General features: G+C 53.2%; 1 protein-coding gene across 1 annotated transcript in view; it reads left to right on the top strand.

Moving 5' to 3' along the window:
* The window catches only part of SHANK3 (SH3 and multiple ankyrin repeat domains 3), a 653,367-nt gene that overhangs the window by 308,658 nt on the left and 326,037 nt on the right, over positions 1-18,672 (top strand). The gene's annotated exons all lie outside the window — the stretch shown is intronic.

Below are 18,672 nucleotides of genomic sequence, written 5' to 3'. Positions count from 1 at the left end.
ATGCTCAGATAAATGCATTAGTCTCTAAAGTGCCACAAGTACTCCTGTCCTTTTTGAGGATACAGACTAACACGGCTACCACTCTGAAACAGGTTACAAAATGTTAATTCTCACCCTAATGTTATGTTAGGCAGGTTGCAAAGCTTCTGTGGTTCAGAGTTCCAGTTCTGTTCCTTTTCAGAGTGGACCCCTGTCTCAGTCTGGACTCCCCACTTGCCTTCCCTTCAGGTGGCTTTAGCAGTCTCTCTTCTTGGGCAGACAGGCCATGAAGAGGAGTCGTCCCATTTGCCTTCCTCCCCACCCTTTAATAGGATTTACATAAGGCGGGAATCCTTTGTTTCCCAAACTTGATCCCCCTCTTCCCTTCCAGTGGAAAGTTACAAGAAGTCCCAGGTAATGTTTCATATCAGGTGACAAGACCACCTGACTCAGTAGTATCACAGCATCCATGAGTAAGTGGCAGTATGGAGTGTCCGCAGGAAGGCCAAGCTTTTCGTAGTCCATTGTCCTCACTGATGGGCCATCCACCCTGTCTGGCTTTTCCTTTGTTGTACCTGAAGTGTTAGCAGTGGGTGTCACCCAAAATAGTATACTTGAAATACAGATACATAGTCAATATTCCTAACTTCAGATACAGGCATACAGACTGGACAATCACATTCAGTAAATCACACCCTTTCCAGCGATCTCACATGAGCCATCTTGCATAAAGTATCTCAGTTATGTCACATTCATATCATAAGCAAAGAATATGAAGTGAAACACCACACTTACAGTAAGACAGACTGTCTAGGTCAGATCACAGATGAGCAATGGAAGAGATCCACCCAGGGAAGGACTCTGGCCTATAGTTACTACATTGCTCCTATAACTATTAGAGTAATACCAGCAATGTGCTCACTGTTGTACAGAGCGCAGCACTGGAGACAGTTCTTGGCCTAAAGTGTTTGCAGCCTAAGTGACAGATGTGGGGGAGGCCGATAGGGGGCAGGGCTCAGCAGCCCTAGAACTCACTCCCAGTTTATGTCTTATGTTTCTAAAGGCTCAAGCTCCAGTGTATCAGCCGGCCACCTGAAGGGGTCAGGAAGGGATTTCCCCCCACCCCAGTGTGTGCTGGGTTTTATCATCTCCTTCCTCTGAAGCATCAGGACAGGCCATGGCTGGAGATGGGACAATGGGCAAGGTGGGCCAGGGCTCTCAGGTGCTTGGCTGGCCAATTCTTGTTCACAAGCTTGGGGTGTAACTGATTGGAAGGAATTTTCCCCCAGGTCCAATTGGCAGTGACCCTGGGAGTTTTCACTGTCCTCTGCAGTGCATGGAGGAGGTTCACTTGCCAGGATTATCTTGTGTGGTAGAGCTCTGACCTTGCTCCTGTGGGCAGGGGCGGCTCTAGAAATGGGGCTGCCCCAAGCAGCGCGGAGCGCTGCGCCGCCCTTCCCCGGTCCCGCGGCGGGTCCCGTCTTCCCGCGGCTCCGGTTGAGCTCCCGCCGGCATGCCTGCGGCAGGTCCACCGGAGCCCGGGACGAGCGGACCTGCCGCAGTCATGCCTGCGGGAGCTCAACCGGAGCCGCGGGAAGACGGGACCCGCCGCAGTCATGCCTGCGGCAGGTCCGCTCGTCCCGGGCTCCGGTGGACCTGCCGCAGGCATGCCGGCGGGAGCTCAACGGGAGCCAAATGCCGCCCCCCCCGGGAAACGGCCGCCCCAAGCGCCTGCTTGGCGCGCTGGTGTCTAGAGCCGCCCCTGCCTGTGGGTCCTGCCCTTCTAGGCGGTTTATGCTAGCCTCAGTGGCTCATTGTGACCCTCCATGTAGCCCTTCTCTCTAGGGCCAGGGTTACAGTCTACTGAGCCCTTTTCATCGTAGGCCTGCAAGGAGGTTGGTGAGAGAACTCCCCCGGTCTCTGTTCAGCCTCCTGTCCTGACAGGGACCTGACTTCCCCTTCCAGAAGATGTTCCTGTAGTGGTGGGTTGGGGGAACCCGGGGCCCGCCCTCTACTCCGGGTTCCAGCCCAGGGACCCTAATGGTAGCAGTTGTTGGCAGCCAACCTTTCACTGCCAGAGTTGCTACATTTCCCTGGGCCACTTCCCCACAGCTCTCCTGCTTCTCCCTTCTTCACCCTTACCTTAGGGCTCCTTTAACGATGATTTAGGGTGTCTTCAGTAACCAGCCTTTCAGCCGCACTTCCTCTCCTCTGGCTCCCTGACCCCCTGCCTGACTGGAGTGAGCCCTTTTTATAGTATCAGCAGGGCCTTAATTAGAGTCAGGTGGTCACATTAATTGAATGGCCTCACCTGACTCTTTACAGGTTAATTAGAGTCAGGTGTTCTCATTAGCCTGGAGCAGCCCCTGCTCTGGTCAGTCAGGGAACAGAAAACTGTTAATCCAGTGGCCAGTATATCTGCCTTCTGCTATACCCAACTGGCCTGGGTCTATCACACTTGGTATTTCTCACTTAATCATTACCCGGCCATTGCAATGGCCTCAGGCCTTGAGGCACCTTGGTCCTTCCTGTTCTGTACCAGAGGCATTTCCACTCCCCGGGTGCTGCACTGCATTGGTCTCCTTTTGGTTCAGGTTTAGTGTGCGGGTGCTGGATAGTGATTGTGAATGGTTTGGTCAGAGAGACTCCCCTCAAGATTGTCACTTTATGAGCTGGGATACCACTGAGAAAAACCCTCCTGCTAGAGCAGGCACCCATCCGCTCCTGTCATGCTGAGTTAGACAATCCAGTCAGCTCCAGCACAGACCCAGAGGGTGGGCCACACACAAGAACAGCCATACTGGGTCAGATCAAGGGTCCGTCCAGCCCAGCATCCTGTCTGCCGACAGGGGCCAATGCCAGGTGCCCCAGAGGGAGTGACCCTAACAGGCAATGATCAAGTGATCTCTCTCCTGCCATCCATCTCCACACCTCTCTGCAGTTCATTGAAACTGACATTCACTCAGCCCAGGGGCGTCTCAGTTAACAGGGACTTTCCCAACACCCAATGTTCAGCCTTTCTGGGAACCTGAACCCCAGATACAGGGCCGGCTCCAGACCCCAGCACGCCAAGCAGGCGCGTGGGGCGGCATTTCGTGGCAGGGCGGCATTTGGCTCCAGTGGACCTTCCGCAGTCATGCCTGCGGGAGGTCCACTGGAGCCCCGGGACGAGCGGACCTGCCGCAGGCATGACTGCGGAGGGTCCCCTCTTCCCGCGGCTCCACTTGAGCTCCCGCAGGCATGACTGCGGCGGGTGCGCTGGTCCCGTGGCTCGGACGGAGCTCCCGCAGGCATGCCTGCGGATGCTCCACCGGAGCCGCGGGACCACGGGACCGTCCGCAGGCACTTCTGCCCCGGCCGCGGGACCGGGGAAGGGCGGCGTCATTTCTAGAGCCGCCCCTGCCCAGATAAATCCATTGTATTCTGTATAAAGCTTATACAGGGTAAATTCATAAATTGTTCACCCTCTATAACACTGATAGAGAGATATGCACAGCTGTTTGCTCCCCTAGGAATTAATAATTTACTCTGGGTTTATTAATAAATCCTACTTTTTATACTTAATAAAATCACTTTTGTTTAAGTTGTTTCAAGTAATAACAGACAGAAAAAAGTAAGTCACCAAGCAAAATAAAACAAAATACACAAGTCTAAGCCTAATACGTTAAGAAACTGATGACAGGCAATATCTCACCCTCAGAAATGGTCCAATAAGCTTCTTTCACAAACTAGACTCCTTCCTAGTCTGGGCCCAATCCTCTCCCCTGATATAGTCCTTGTTAGTTCCAGCAGACATCTCAGCTGTGTGACAAATCTGTCCTTGTCTCCATGGGTCCCACATTTCCTGGTGGATTTCACTAGCCTAAGAGGCTCACTGTGACCCTCCACGTAGCCCTTCTTTATCTAGAGGCAGGGGTCACAGCCTACTGAGCCATTTTCATCATAAGCCAGCAAGGGAGGTGAGGAGAAACTATCCTCCCTTGCACAATCTCTTGTCTCCCAGTCTCAGTGATTAACCAGGGGGGCAAAGGGGGGAGCCCAGGCCCACCCTCTACTCCAGGCTCCAGCCCAGGGACCCTAATAGTAGTATTGAGAAACAGGACACCTACAATTCCCTGGGTTACTTCCCCACAGCAGCCCCCACCTCCTCAAGCTACACTTCACCCTTACCTCAGGGCCTTCTTCCTTATGCCTGATATGGTGTGTACAGCTCAGTCTCTCCAGCAGCACAACTTCTCACAGCTCCTGGCATGCATACTCACCCAGCTAACTGGGAGGCTTTTAACTAGTTTCAGCCAGCCCCTGATCGGTTTCAGGTATCTTGATTAACCTGGAGCAACTGCTCTTTGGTTACCATGGTAACAGGGATTTGTTTAGCCTGGGGTTAACATACCTGTTTCTCACTACTTTCCTATAGCCATCTGGCCTTGCCCTGTCACAGGTGGGAAGCAGGGGTTTTCTCATGACTGGCAGCCCCTTTTTTCCTGTTCCGCCCCCTTTTATAGCTTTGTCTCTCTGGGTCCCCACCCCTCCTTCTAAGTGGAAAAGCACCAGTTTTAAGATAGATTTCATTATCAGGTGACATGGTCACATGTCACTGTAAGACCCCTAGTCTCTATTCCCCATGGGCTGGCCCACACGTACACAGGGAGGCTTTCAAGTAACTAAGGCCGTTTACAACTGATTGTTTCTGGAGCACCCTTAATGGCCTCCACTTAATATGTTTATATCAGTGAAACAAGTTTATATCTTACTCTCCTAACTCCAGACATAGAAATAATACATGCAGACCAATAGGGTGAACACACTCAGTCGATTATAAACGTTGTAATGATACCTTACAAGAAACCCTTTGCATAAAGCATATTCCAGTTATATCATATTCACATTCATAAGCATATTTTCATAAAGCATACGGAGTACAACATCACAGAGATAGCAAGAGAGGGTTATATCCACTGCACCTTTTCCTAGGCCCTCTTTATTCCATCACAGAGAATCCCATCCCTGGTCACTCCCCTTCTAAAGTGGGGCTGAAGGTTCCTTTGGAACCAAAGATCTGGATCAGGCAGTGTGGCAAAGGGAGAGTTTTCTGTAATATTTTTAGGAATGATTTGCATGGCAGTGACTTACCTCAACTGGTGTTGTACCCAGTGGGTGCTGAAGGGTTAAAGCAAGAGACATGAGGTGTTTGTGGCCATGTAACTGTCTGGGGCCACATGAATGGGCCGTTCAGGGCTGGCTAGAACCTGCCCATATCAATGGAGAATCTGGAATGACAACAGGAACCCCAGCAACTGAACAACTGACACCTAACACTGGGAAGCTCTGCCAAGTGGAAAACGTGGACTCAGCAGGACTCTGCAGAAGGAGGACAATGGACCGAGAAGTGTCAGAGGTGAAAATACAGGAAACTCTCACCTGGGATTGACTTCCAGTGCCGGAAGTTTTTCCCTTAGCAGTACCCGTAGTGGAAGAGCACCACTGTGACCCCTAGAGTGGGGCCTCTATATCGCACCATAAAGGGGGCTGTGCGCTCCCCCCACCCTCAGTTCCTTCTTGCCGCCAGTGAAGGTAGCTGGAACTTCGTGCTCCAGCTCTGCTGCAGCGCTTCTAGCCTTAGTAGTACAACTCTTCTTCGTAGATCGTTTTTTCTAGTTAGTTGCCTGGCTCGGCACATGCCCCGTGCCCCAGGCTTCAAGTCGTGCGACTCCTGTCACAGTTCTATGCCCAAAGCGATCCACACTCTCAGTGCCTTCGCTGTCTGGACGAGACTCACGTAAGTGAGCTTTGCAAAATCTGCAGATCGTTCAAACCTCCAACAAAGAGTGAAAGAGATATTTGACTCCGGGCCCTGCTAATGGAGTTGGCATTGGCCCCAGCACTGGCCAGCTGATCCGACTCGGCACTGGGCACCGCGTCATCAGTGTGAAGCGAGGCTCCATCCACCAGTCAGCACCGCTCCCCCGCCAGGAAGCAAAGGAAGACTCAGCAGCACCGAGAAGACAAGGGTGAGGCCGGACCCGAGTTGGGCAGCCCATGATCCCCCTCAGGAACCAGACCTCCAACTCACACTGAGTGGAGTAGTCCGGTCCCGTCCGCGCGTGCCTCTCCTGCGGTGAGAATGCCGTCGACACCAGAGGCAGCACAGGCAGCACGTGACATCCTCACCCTTCCAGTGCCGGGTGCGCCACCTGAGACCGATCCCGAGGGAAGCCACCGCTGGGAGCTCATCAACCCTCCCTGGTCCGGCATAGCCCCCGCTCCAAGGATGAGATACCTACCCGTTCCGAGGGGCCATCCTGGAGCCCGCACCAGACTTCCATTCTGTTGGCCAATTCGTCTGAGAGGGAGTCTTGAGGGTCCTCCACTTCCCACAGAAGGCACAGGCACCGAGACAAGAGGCGTCGACACTCCTCTTCCCACCAAAGCTATAGGAGCAGGTCTCAATGCTGTCGGCACCAACACTCAGATTCGAGTGTTCTCTCTGACAGACGTCATGCTCGGAATGCCCCTCGACCATCATCAGCACCCAGGCATCATAGACATGGTCGCCGGGGGGAATCTAGAAGCAGCACCTCCGACAGGTACACGTCTTAGTTGTTGAGGTCAAAATTTTGAGGTCGGCACCGACACGGCCGTGGACGCTCCCAATGCTCGTACGGCACCGGGCATTCCTCAGCGACTTCGGCTTCGGCACCCAGCCACCCATCCCTGGGCCGCGCTGCCCCCCACGATCAAGCGGCTCTGCTTGGTCCCCAAGCGGGTCAGTGGCAAGGGGTGCCTTAGCAAGGGCAGTGGTATCAGTGGGCACCGTGGCCCCAATTACCTGCACCAGCAAGGCCCCATTCAGTGGCCGGGGCATCACAGGTACACTCTACGTCCCTGCCTTGGCACCGGGAAAAGTCAACCGGTACTGAACCAGCAGCACTGCACTTGAGCTTGGACTTGGGGGTTGAACCACCGGTACTGCCCGACGCCCTGGGGGCAGAACCAGTCCCCTCACCAGCACTGGAGGAATCCATAGTGGCGCCACCACCAGCCCTACAGAAAGATTTCAAGGCTCAGCAAGAGCTCCTTAAGCAGGTGGCCTCGAATCCCTATCTTCAGGCTGAGGAGATGGAAGAGCCATCGGACACCTTGTTCAACGTGTTGTCCTTCTCGGCACTGGGCCAGTTATGGAACTTACCTCTCTAGCAGGGGGTGGCCAACATATCGACTTCGCTTTGGCGAACCCTGGCCTCCTTGACACCTATTTCTAAAAAGGCAGAGAGAGAGAGTATTTTGTGCCAGCAAAGGGGCACGAATACTTGTACTCTGACCCAACACCCAACTCTCTGGTGGTGGAGTCTGTAAACCACCGGGAGAGGCATGGTCAACCTGCACCCACCCCCAGGGATAAAGACGCCAGGAGACTGGATACCTTCGGCAGGAAGGTTTATTCAGGGGCGAGCTTCTAGCTCAGGGTGGCAAATCACCAAGCCCTACTGAACCGGTATGATTTTAATTTGTGGGGGTCCCTGCCAAAGTTTGAACCCCTTCTCCAGGAAAGGGACAAGAGGGAGTTCAGAGCCTTGGTCAACAAAGGAGTGGCGGCGGTGAAAGCACCTCTTCAAGCAGTTTTGGACGCAGCAGAAACTGCGGCCTGTTCGATAGCCTCGGCCATTACCATGCGCAGGGCGTCATGGCTCTCGTTGTCGGGGCTGTCCGCGGAGTCCCAGTCCCTCATGCAGGACCTGGTCTTCGACGGGAAGGCCCTGTTTGCGGATCAAACAGACATCCGTCTGCATGGGATGAAGACTCCTGCACCACCCTGCAAACTCTAGGCCTATATGTCCCGCTAGCGAAGGACAAACCCAGGCCACAGACCTCAGCCCCTCCAGCTAGAGGCAGATATGAGCCCCTACCTAAGAGGCCGAGGGAGCAGAGATGCAGGTCCCAGCGCCAGTCCCGCTCGGCCCCGCATCCTGGCCCCTCGAAGGGCAAGAGGCAGGGGAAGAGGCAGCTTTGACTCTTTGTGGCAGGTCACCGGGCCTGTTGTCAGGGAAGCCCCCCAGTTAATAAAGTTTGTGTTCTGCAACCATTTATCTGCCTTCCGAGTGCAATGGTCCCGTATAATGTTGGATCAGTGGGTCCTCAGCACCATTCCAAGGGCTACATGTTGCAGTTCACTTCACACACACCCCACCTCTGGAGGTCCCCAGGGACCTGGAGCACGCCCTCCTTCTAAACCAGGAGGTGACGTGCCTCCTAACACTGGGCGTGGTGGAGAAGGTACCTCGGGAATTCCAGGGCAGAGGGTTTTACTCCCGGTATTTCCTGATTCTGAAGGCAAAAGGCAGACTCAGGCCCATCCTCGACCTGTGGAACCTCAACCAATTTATGGTCCATTACAAGTTCTGTATGATTTCCCTAGCCTCTATTATCCCGTCCCTAGACCCAGGGGATTGGTTCTCAGCCCTGGACCTCCAGGATGCGCATTTCCACATCCATATTTTCGAGGGTCACAAGCGCTTCCTCCACTTCCGGGCAGGGCAGGACCATTACCAGTTTACGGTCCTTCCCTTTGGCCTCTCCACGGCCCCCAGGGTTTTTACCAAATGCACGGCGGTATTGGCAGCCCACCTCCGGAGGAACGGACTGCAAATTTTCCCTTACCTGGACGACTGGCTGCTCAAGGGCAAGTCCCGGTCCCAGGTACAAGCCCAGATAGAATTTCTGCTGGCCACTTGCGAGAGTCTATGCCTAGTGGTGAACGAGGACAAGTCCATGTTAGTGCCGGTTCAGCGCATGCACTTCATAGGGACGCTGTTAGACTCAGTGGTGGCCACAGCCTCTCTCCCCGGAGACAGGTTCGAGACACTCAAAAGTCTCATAGCTTCAGTCACGGCCTTCCCCGTGACGACAGCAAGGGTGTGCCTTCAAATATTAGGCCACATGGCAGCATGCACCTCCGTGGTGCGACATGCCAGACTCAGAATGAGGCCCCTCCAACTCTGGCTGGCCTCTCCAGGGACGACCTGGAGAAGGTGGTCACGTTACCTCCCAACGTAGTAGCCGACCTGCAATGGTGGTCCCTCTCGAGCAACATGTTACAAGGGATTCCCTTCCAAGAGACCCCTCCCTCACTAGATCTGGTGTCAGACGCCTCGGACCTGGGGTAGGGAGCCCATACGGGGAGCTTCCAAACCCAGGGCAGATGGTCGACCTCAGAATTGTCCCTGCACATAAACTTCAGGGAACTCAGGGCAGTACGCCTGACGTGCATAGCTTTCAGCCCACACCTACGGGGAAAGATGGTCAGCGTCCTCACGAACAATATGGCCATGATGTATTACATCAACAGGCAAGGGGGCACGCGCTCCTCGGCCTTGTGCCAGGAAGCCCTGGACCTATGGGGATTCTGCATAGCCCACAATATCTCTCTGAGGGCTTTTCACCTACCCTGCACCCACAATACGCGAGCCGATCACCTCAGTAGGGTTTTCTCCCACCAATACGAGTGGCCACTCCACTGGGAGGTTGCTCGGCAGCTCTTCTGAGAGTGGAGAGCTCCCCAGGTAGATCTCTTTGCTACCGCCCAGAATCATCTCCAGGGTGGGCAGGGGGGCGATCTCGGACGCTTTCCTGATTTGGTAGTCGGGCCACCTGTTCTATGCCTGTTCTATGCCTTTCTGCCATTTCTGCAAGGTCTTACAGAAAGTGAAGGCAGACAAGTCGAGGGTTATCCTCATAGACCCGGATTGGGCCCAGCAATATTGGTAAGGAACCCTCCTGCAGCTTCTAGCGGCCCCCCCGCGCAGGCTGCCGTTTTGGCCAGATCTCCTCTCCCAGGAGGGGGGATGCATCCTCCATCCCAACCTGGCCACGTTTCATCTGGCGTTCTTCGAGATGTGTTGCTCAGGTGTATTCCACATCCCGCCCTCCTTCCCCTCTGTCGGAGTTGTATGGCAAGAAGGTACTGAGGGTGTGGGGAGCGTGCAGCTCCCCTTATAGCACGATATAGAGGTGCCACTCTAGGGGTTGCAGTGGTGCTCCCCCACTACGGGTACTGCTAAGGGAAAAACTTCTGGCACCGGTGCACGTGGCAAGCACACACACCTACTGTGGAATACACCTGAGCAACACATCTTGAAGAACGCCAGTTATGGAACTGTCCTTTCCTGTTGGCTAATAAACCTTATTGTGCTTTGAAAAGGCTGTATGACATCACTGCAAACACTTGCTGAGGTGCACTGATCCCTGAAGAAGGTGAAAGCCTCGGAACTGGAATCTGGCTCAGATGGACTTGCTGGGCTGTGTGGCTGTCCGTAAAGAAGAGTGGGATCCCTTGGGGGTCTGACGCAATAAAAGGTACCTCCAAGGGAGCACTTAAAAGCCAGGGCACAGCACAGAACTTGTGGATCTAGGACAGGAGGTTTTTGGAGTCAGCCTCACTGCTATCCAGGATGGAGTCTGCGGCTCCCTCCAAGGACACTTCGTACCCTATGCATCAAGCTTGGCCTTCCTGACATCCACCTTCAGTATCAGGGACTTTGGTACAAGCCTCTCGAATGGTGTTTAAACTCCCATGTCCTTGGACATTTTCATGGGACATCACTGCCTGAATTGTGGGGGAAAACAGAGCAGTACTCATCCAGGCTCCACCCACAAACCATGCTCTGTCCTCTCTCTCTCAAGAGAGAGAGCGAGCTCACAGCAGACCGTACAGGTGTTCAGAATGCTTGCTTTGCAGTGTCCTTGGGTCTTAGCTCCCCTGCAGTGAGATCCAGATACAACCAAGTACTCTGCTGGGCTTCCAAGGCCTGGCTGTCCCTCTGTGGGGCTTGGCTGTCCCTAATGCTCTGCTCCTCCCCTTTTGGCTGTTTGGCTCCTGCTGGCAGTTTAGAAAAATAGAAGTGGTGGTACTGTTTCAGGTCGTGTTCACAGCCAGACAGCACATATTCATGGCACCAAAATGTGAGGTCAGTATCAGGCTGTGCAAATCATCATAGTCTGATCATCCCTCTGCTTTTTGATAATTACTGTTGATGCTATTAGGCTTTAGAGCAGGGGCCGGCAACCTTTCAGAAGTGATGTGCCGAGTCTTCATTTATTCACTCTAATTTAAGGTTTCGCGTGCTGGTAATACATTTTAACAATTTTAGAAGGTCTCTTTCTATAAGTCTATAATATATAACTAAACTATTGTTGTATATAAAGTAAATAAGGTTTTTAAAATGTTTAAGAAGCTTTATTTAAAATTAAATTAAAATGCAGAGTCCCCTGGACCGGTGGCCAGGACCCGGGCAGTGTGAGTGCCACTGAAAATCAGCTCGAGTGCTGCCTTCGGCACACGGGCCATAGGTTGCCTACCCCTGCTTTAGAGATAATGATCCATTGGGATGAGGGGGGAGGCTCTGCTCTGGGGGCTGCTATTTCAGGGTGTCTACAGATTAGGGGGAAACGCTGCATTTGTTTGACACTTTCCAGGTTATTTTCACAACCATAAGGGCTGAAAACATAATTTTTTTTAAGTGTAGATTCAGGAGAAATATCCTGGGTCATTGAGCCTGCCCATCTTGACCTCTTTGCAGCCCATTTATTCTCCTTTATCCTTATGGAAGCTGTTCTCCATGGGCTGAGAGTTCCAAAAGATTTTTCCTCTTTTCCATGGATGGGCACCTCTACAAAGAGATCCTGCTCTAGAGAACACCGAGTGCTTTCAGGGTTGCCCCAGATAGGGTGAAGATCTGGTTGCCTAACAGATGCCTTCTTACTGGACCGCAGCAAATATCTGTATGGTTCTCCAGACTCAGTGATCCCCCGTGTGATCAAGAAATCTAATAGAACAAGGCTCACATTCTGTTGTTGCCCCAAATGGAGCAAGATATTTTTAGTACTTAGGGCATCTGTACCTAGCAGTGGAGTCACCTTTCTCTCCTCGTCTCTTCTGAACCTTCTGTCTCAACACCAAGGAGAAACATGTCAGTCAGATTTGAAGTCTCTGCTGTTAGAGGCTTGGTTCATATGCCCATGATCTTGTATGCTCATGATCTTGGGAGATCAAATTTCTCATAAGAGTTCCTCTTGTTACTGTTGCAGAGTTAGAAGCCTTCAACTGGCAAACTCTACGTAGCCAAATAGAAGACTTTCTGTAGGGGCAGCATAGGATATATACGAGTGATTCTCAAACTTTAGCAACCCGAGGAGCCCCATTTTGATTTAAAATTTTCCGCAAACTCCCAAGCCGGCTTCTAATTTTCCTCCGGGATGCTCAACCCCCCCTCAGCCCCAGGCCCCACCCCACTCCACCCCTTCCCCCAAGGCCACACCCCAGCCCCACCTCTTCCCGCTCCTGCTCCACCCCTACCCCTCCTTTTCCTGCTCTCTCCTCTGAGCGCGCCCTGTCCCCGCTCTTCTCCTTCCCTCCCAGTGCCTCCTGAACGCCTCTGAACAGCTATTCCGTGGCATGCAGGAGAAACTGGGAGGGAGGGGGAGAAATGGATCAGCAGGGCCAGCGGCCCTGGACATGACTTGCTGATCCTCTGGAGCCAGACATGACTCATGGACTCCTGGAGTACCCCTGTGGACCCCCAGGGATCCCCAGACCCCAGTTCGAGAACCACTGATATATACCACTTCTGTAAAGACGTGTTCCAGACATTTTTGACTAATTACTGTGCTGTCTCTCACTCAACTGTCTTGAAGGTCATCTGCCCTCCAGAGCTACATATCATGGTTCAATACAGGGAGCCTCTGAATCTGTAGACCACTGTCAAGATGTCTCAAAAGAGACTATCTGATGTTTCCCACTTGAGCATGAGCAGGTGCTTTCGTATTAACCAAGCTAACGAACTCCCTGCTGAAGACTCTGGGAAAGTGTTCTTTCTGTTACTGTCCCTAAAGATTGGAACCCCTGGGCTAAGGCAGGCTCTAGGCACTAGTGGTTGACCTGCCGTATACAGACATCCATTAGATTAAGGTGGTATTATATCCTCATCCATTACCTACATCAGACTATTAATTTGCCTATTATCTTCCCCAAATGTCACCCACTCCAGGGGAGATCAGACTTCACACTTTAGATATTAAGGGGACCCTTAGGTCCAGGTCTACAAAGGGATTTAGGAATTGTAACACCTAAGTTTCAGGTGCTTAGCCTCCCAGTGGAGGTCACAAACTCTGGGTTAAGCACCTGGGATCCCTCTACAATGCAGAGGGAGAGAGGCTCCTGAGTATGGGATCCACAAAAGCCAGCACACTATGCAGATGTCACCTAGGCTAGCCAATAGCAGATGCTGATGAGAAGATGTGTCCCAACACTCAGCCCTCACTGGGTCTTAGGTGACTATCTCTGCTTGGGATCCACAGCTGGAGTCAGGCATCAGTGCCATTTCTCATAAGGACAGTGGTGGGTGCACACCTGTCTCCCAAGAAAATTGGGGGGGGGAGGGTGGCCTCCCCTATCATCCTTTGCCCAGTGGTTAGGGAACTCAGCCAGGATGTGGGAGCCCCCAGTTCAGTTTTGCCCTCTGTGGTAAAGGGACTTGAACATGGGTTTCTCTCCTACCTCTCAGGCTGAGTGCCCTAACCACCAGACCATAGCTTCACTCTTCCTTGCTGTCTCTGGCCCACTCCATATTTAATTATTTATATGGAGTGGAACACAGGCAACAGGAGAAAGTGAGAGAAGTCCACATCAGAACATCCCACACTCCAGTGGCTTGTGTATTCCTGCTAACTGTTTCTAAACCATTAAACTAGCATCTTAAAGGTGCTAAGAAACAGTATTATGTAAAGTAATAATGGCCATATTGGGTCAGACCAATGGTCCATCTAGTCCAGTATCCTGTCTCTGACTGTGGCCAGTGCCAGGTGCTTCAGAGGGAGTGAACAGAGCAAGGCAATTTATCAAATTATCCATCCTTTCTTGTTCGGTCCCAGTTTCTAGCAGTTAGGGACACCCAGGACATGGGGTTGCATCCCTGACCATCTTGGCTAATAGCCACTGATGGACCTGTCCTCCATGAACTTATCTAGTTCTTTTTTTAACCCACTTGTACTTTTGACCTTCACAACATCCCCTGTCAATGGGTTCCACAGGTTGACTGTGCATTGTGTAAAGAAATACTTCCTTATGTTTATTTTAAACCTCCTTTCTATTAATTTCAGTGGGTGACCCTAGGTTCATGTGTTATGAGAAGGAGTAAATAACACTTCTTTATTCACTTTCTCCACACCATTCATGATTTTATAGCCCTCTATCATATCATCCCTTAGTCGTCTCTTTTCCAAGCTGAACAGTCCCAGTATTTTTAATCTCTCCTCATATGGAAGCTGTTCCATACCCTTAATCATTTTTGTTGCCCTTCTCTTTATTTTTTTTCAATTCTAAATCTTTTTTTGAGATGGGTGAACCAGAATTGTACACAGTATTCAAGGCATTATGATATTTTCAGTTGTATTATCTATTGCTTTCCTAATGTTTCCTAACATACTGTTGACTGCCGCTGTACTTTGAGCAGATGTGTTTAGAGAACTATCCACGACTCCAAAATCACTTTATTGAGTGGTAACAGCTAATTTAGACACCATCATTTTGTATGTGTAATTGGGATTATGTTTTCTAATGTGCATTACTTTGCATTTATCAACACTGAATTTCATCTGCCATTTTGTTCCCCACTTAGTTTAGTGAGAGCTCTTTGTAACTCTTTGCATTCTGCTTTGGACTTAACTAGCTTGATTAATTTAGTATCATCTGCAAATGTTGCCACCTGTTTACTTCTTTCTCCAGATCATTTATGAATATGTTGAACAGCAGTGGTTCCAGTATGGAGCCTTGGGAGACCCTGCTACTTACATCTCTTCACTGTGAAAACTTACCATTTATTCTTATCCTTTGTTTCCTATCTTTTAACCAATTACTGACTCATGAGAGGATATCCTCTCGTGTCCCATGACAGCTTACTTTGTTTAAGAGACTTTGGTGAGGTACCTTGCCAAAGGCTTTTTGAAAGTCCACATTCACTGTATCCACTGGATCACCTTGTCCGCATGTTTATTTACACGCTCAAAGAATTCTAATAGATTGTTGTGGCGTGATTTCCCTTTACAAAAGCCATGTTGATTCTTCCCCAACATATTGTGTTCACCTATGTGTCCGATAATTCTGTTCTTCACTATAGTTGTAACCAATTTGCTTGATACAGAAGTTAAGCTTATAGAACTGTAATTGCCAGGATTGCCTCTGGAGCCTTTTTTAAAAATTGGCATCACGTTAGCTATCCTCCAGTCATCTAGTACAGAGGCTGATTTAAGTGATAGGTTACATAACACAGTTAGTTATTCTGAAATTTAATATTTGAGTTCCTTTATGACATGGGTGAATACCATCTGGTCCTGGTGACTTATTACTGTTTATCAGTTTATCCTAAAACCTCCTCTATTGATACCTGAATCTGGGATAGTTCCTCAGATTTGTCACCTAAGAAGAATGGTGTGGGAATCTCCCTCACATCCTCTGCAGTGAATTTATTTAATCTCTCTGGAATGCACTTGTCTTCCTTGAGTGGTCCATTAGCACCTTGATCATCCAGTGGCAGCCCCACTGCTTGTTTGGCAGCTTCCTGCTTCTGATGTACTTAAAAAAAAAATCCTGTTAGTTTGTGTCTTTTGCTAGTTGCTCTTCAAATTCTTTTTTGGCCTGCGTAATTATTCTTTTACCCTTGACTTGCCAGAGTTTATGCTCCTATTTTCCTCAGTATGATTGACTTCTGGGTTTTAGAAGGATGTCTTTTTGTCTCTAACTGCCTCTTTTACTCTGTTCTTCTTCGAGTGATTGCTCATGTGTATTCCACTATAGGTGTGCGTGCTCGCCACCTGCACCGGTGCCAGAAGTTTTTCCCTTAGCAGTATCCATACTGGGGGAGCACCGCTGCGATCCCTGGAGTGGCGCCGACATATCGCACCATAAAGGGGGCTGCGCGCTCTCCCCACCCTCAGTTCCTTCTTGTCGCCAGTGAAGGTAGTCGGAACTTGCTCCAGCCTAGGCTGCAGCATTATAGCCTTAGTGGTATCCAGTTTTCCTGAAAACTCCTGGCGGCCATTTCGGCCTTCCACCCCCCGGTGCAGGGCCTGTCTGTGTTCTCGCATCACATGACAGCCCGGCTTCTGAAAGGGTTAGATCGCCAGACCCCCGGTTCCACTCTGGGACCTGAACCTGGTGCTCTCCCACCTCACAGGGCCTCCTTTTGAGCCTTTAGCCACGTGCTCGTGGTCCTACCTGTCGTGGAAGGTGGCATTCCTAGTGGCCATCACCTCAGCCCGCCGCATCTCGGAGCTCAGGGCCCTGACTTCTGAACTGCCATATACAGTCTTCCATAAGGAGGCATGCTGCGCGGCTGCGGCAGGGGAGCCGGACAGCCGGGGGCCATGGGCATCTGCGGCAGCTCAGCGGGAGCTCAACCAGAGCCCACCACCCGACGTCATGCCTGCGGCAGGTGCCGCAGTGTCGGCTCCGCTGTGGTGGACCTGCCGCAGGGCATGACGCGAGCTCACCGAGACAAATGCCGCCCGCCCCCAGCGCGCCGCGCGCGGCGCTGCAGCCGCTGGTGCCTAGAGCCGCCCCTGTCCATAAGGACAAGGTTCAGCTCCGCCCTCAGCCCGCTTTTTTGCCGAAGGTAGTCTCGGCTTTTCACATGGATCAGGATATTTTCCTCTTGATCCTCTGTCCTAAACCCCATTCCTCCAATGAGGAACGCCGCATGCACATGTTGGATGTGCGCAGAGCGCTGGTCTTTCTACCTGGACAGAACCAGGTCATTTAGGAGGTCCCCCCACTTTTTATTGCTTCGGCTGAGCGTATGAGGGGACGGCCGGTGTCCACCCAGCAGATCTCCCGCTGGCTCACCTCGTGCATTCGCACCTGTTACGACCTGGCAGGGGTTCCCCTGCTTCCTATTGTAAAGGCGCATTCGACGAGAGCCCAGGCTTCGTCAGCGGCCTATGTGGCTCATGTCCCTATTCAAGACATCTGTAGGGCTGCTACGTGGTCCTCTGTCCACACCTTTTCATCGCACTATGCGATTGTCTCCCAGACGAGGGGAGACGCCGGGTTTGGTAGGGTGGTGCTCCGCCCCGGTAACCCTTAAAACCTTACATTTAAACTCCTACCTGCCTCCGTCAGATATAGCTTAGAGTCACCTACTGTGGAATACACAGGAGCAGTCACTCGAAGAAGAAAGGACAGTTACCTGTTCTATCTCGCATCCGCCAATTCAGTGATTCGCCCTAGCCCTAGTGTTCTTCCCCCAGTCTTGCCCAGTTTCCTTGTAGTAGTGTCAGTAGTAGTCAGCTGAGTGGAGTGTTTCTCCATAGTTCTAGTGTAGATTAGTTCTGTTAGTAGTTCGTCTCCTTAGCTTTGTCCTGCTTCTGTTCGTGCGTGGTTTAAGTGTTCTGGTTGCGGAGGATGTGCCCCCTTTCGTTCGCCCGTGGATAGGCTTTGCTAGTTAGTTCAGCCAGCTCAGAGCTGTATATATATATTGCCGGTTAAGTGTTGTAGTGCTAGGTTTGCCTCCGCTTAGCCGTCTTCGACCAGTGCCCTCGTGCCTCTCTAAGCCTGCGCTGGCCAAGGCGCGAGCGGCAGCGCCCAGCGCTCAGCAGCGACGCACCGAGCACCGCGACTCTGCGAGCTTGCGCGGTCGCCGGCAGCCGCCTAAGCAACACCGCGCCGAGGCTCGAGCGGCGCGCCAAAGAGACGCTCGGCACCGCGCCGCCGCCCACCGCCTCGACCGAACCCGGCGTCGGGGCAGCGCACAAGGCGCCAAGCTGCCCGCAAAACAGCAGGCCGACAGCGCCGCCCCGCCCACCGCCCTCGCCCGCCTCGGCCACCGGCAATGCCCAGGAGGCACCCCCCTGCGCCCGGGAGGCCCGAGCGGCCGCCGTCTCTGCGCGCCTCGGGAGCATCCCGTCGCCGGGACCGCTGAGCGAGAGCCCGCTGCCGGAGGCCCCGGCACGGCCGCGACCGCATCGCGCCGTGCGGCCGCCGCCCGCCCGCCGCGGCACAGCCGGACCGCTTCTCCGGGGGCGGCGCGATCGGCGCTCCCCCTCCGCTCACCCGCAGCGCCATCCGGGATTCCGGGCGTCATCAGCCGCTCCCACCCCCGCGAGTGCGCCGGGCATCGCGCGCAGCGGCGCGGCGCCATCGCGCCTCCAGTCCTGCGTCCCCCGCGATGCGGGCGGAGGGTCCGGGCTCGCCGGCGAAGGCCATCCCGCTCCCGCGGCGGCCGGCAGCGCCGCCGGTCGGTCGAGCGCCCCAGGTCGCGACCGCGGCACCCCGTGGCAGCCGGGCCGGGCGGCGCCAGCCGCGCCGCGCGCCGCCGCCGGTCGAGGCGGTCGCCCGGCCGCCGCCGGCACCGCGGCATCGCCGCCGCGCCGGTCCGCGCGGCGGCGTCGCGCCCTTCTCGCACCTCGATCCCCCTCCCGACCCGGCATCGGCCCTCCCTCACCTCCATCCGCGCACCGGCTTCCCCCGCCGCACCTCCCCCCGGATCCCGGACCCCTCGGAGATGGCCGCACCGACCCGCTCCGCAGCATCGGCACGCCGCGCCGGCACGCTGCCCAGGCACTGCCACGGCACCCACCCCACGCCTCCTCACACCAACCTGTGAGCCCACCCACGATGCTCCACCGGCGGATCATCGCGACGCC

Source organism: Mauremys reevesii, linkage group 1, assembly GCF_016161935.1.
Source record: "Mauremys reevesii isolate NIE-2019 linkage group 1, ASM1616193v1, whole genome shotgun sequence".
In the NCBI taxonomy this organism is placed as follows: Eukaryota; Metazoa; Chordata; order Testudines; family Geoemydidae; genus Mauremys; species Mauremys reevesii.
The sequence above is the reverse complement of the archived record's forward strand: the minus strand, read 5'-3'. Positions and strand labels throughout refer to the sequence as shown.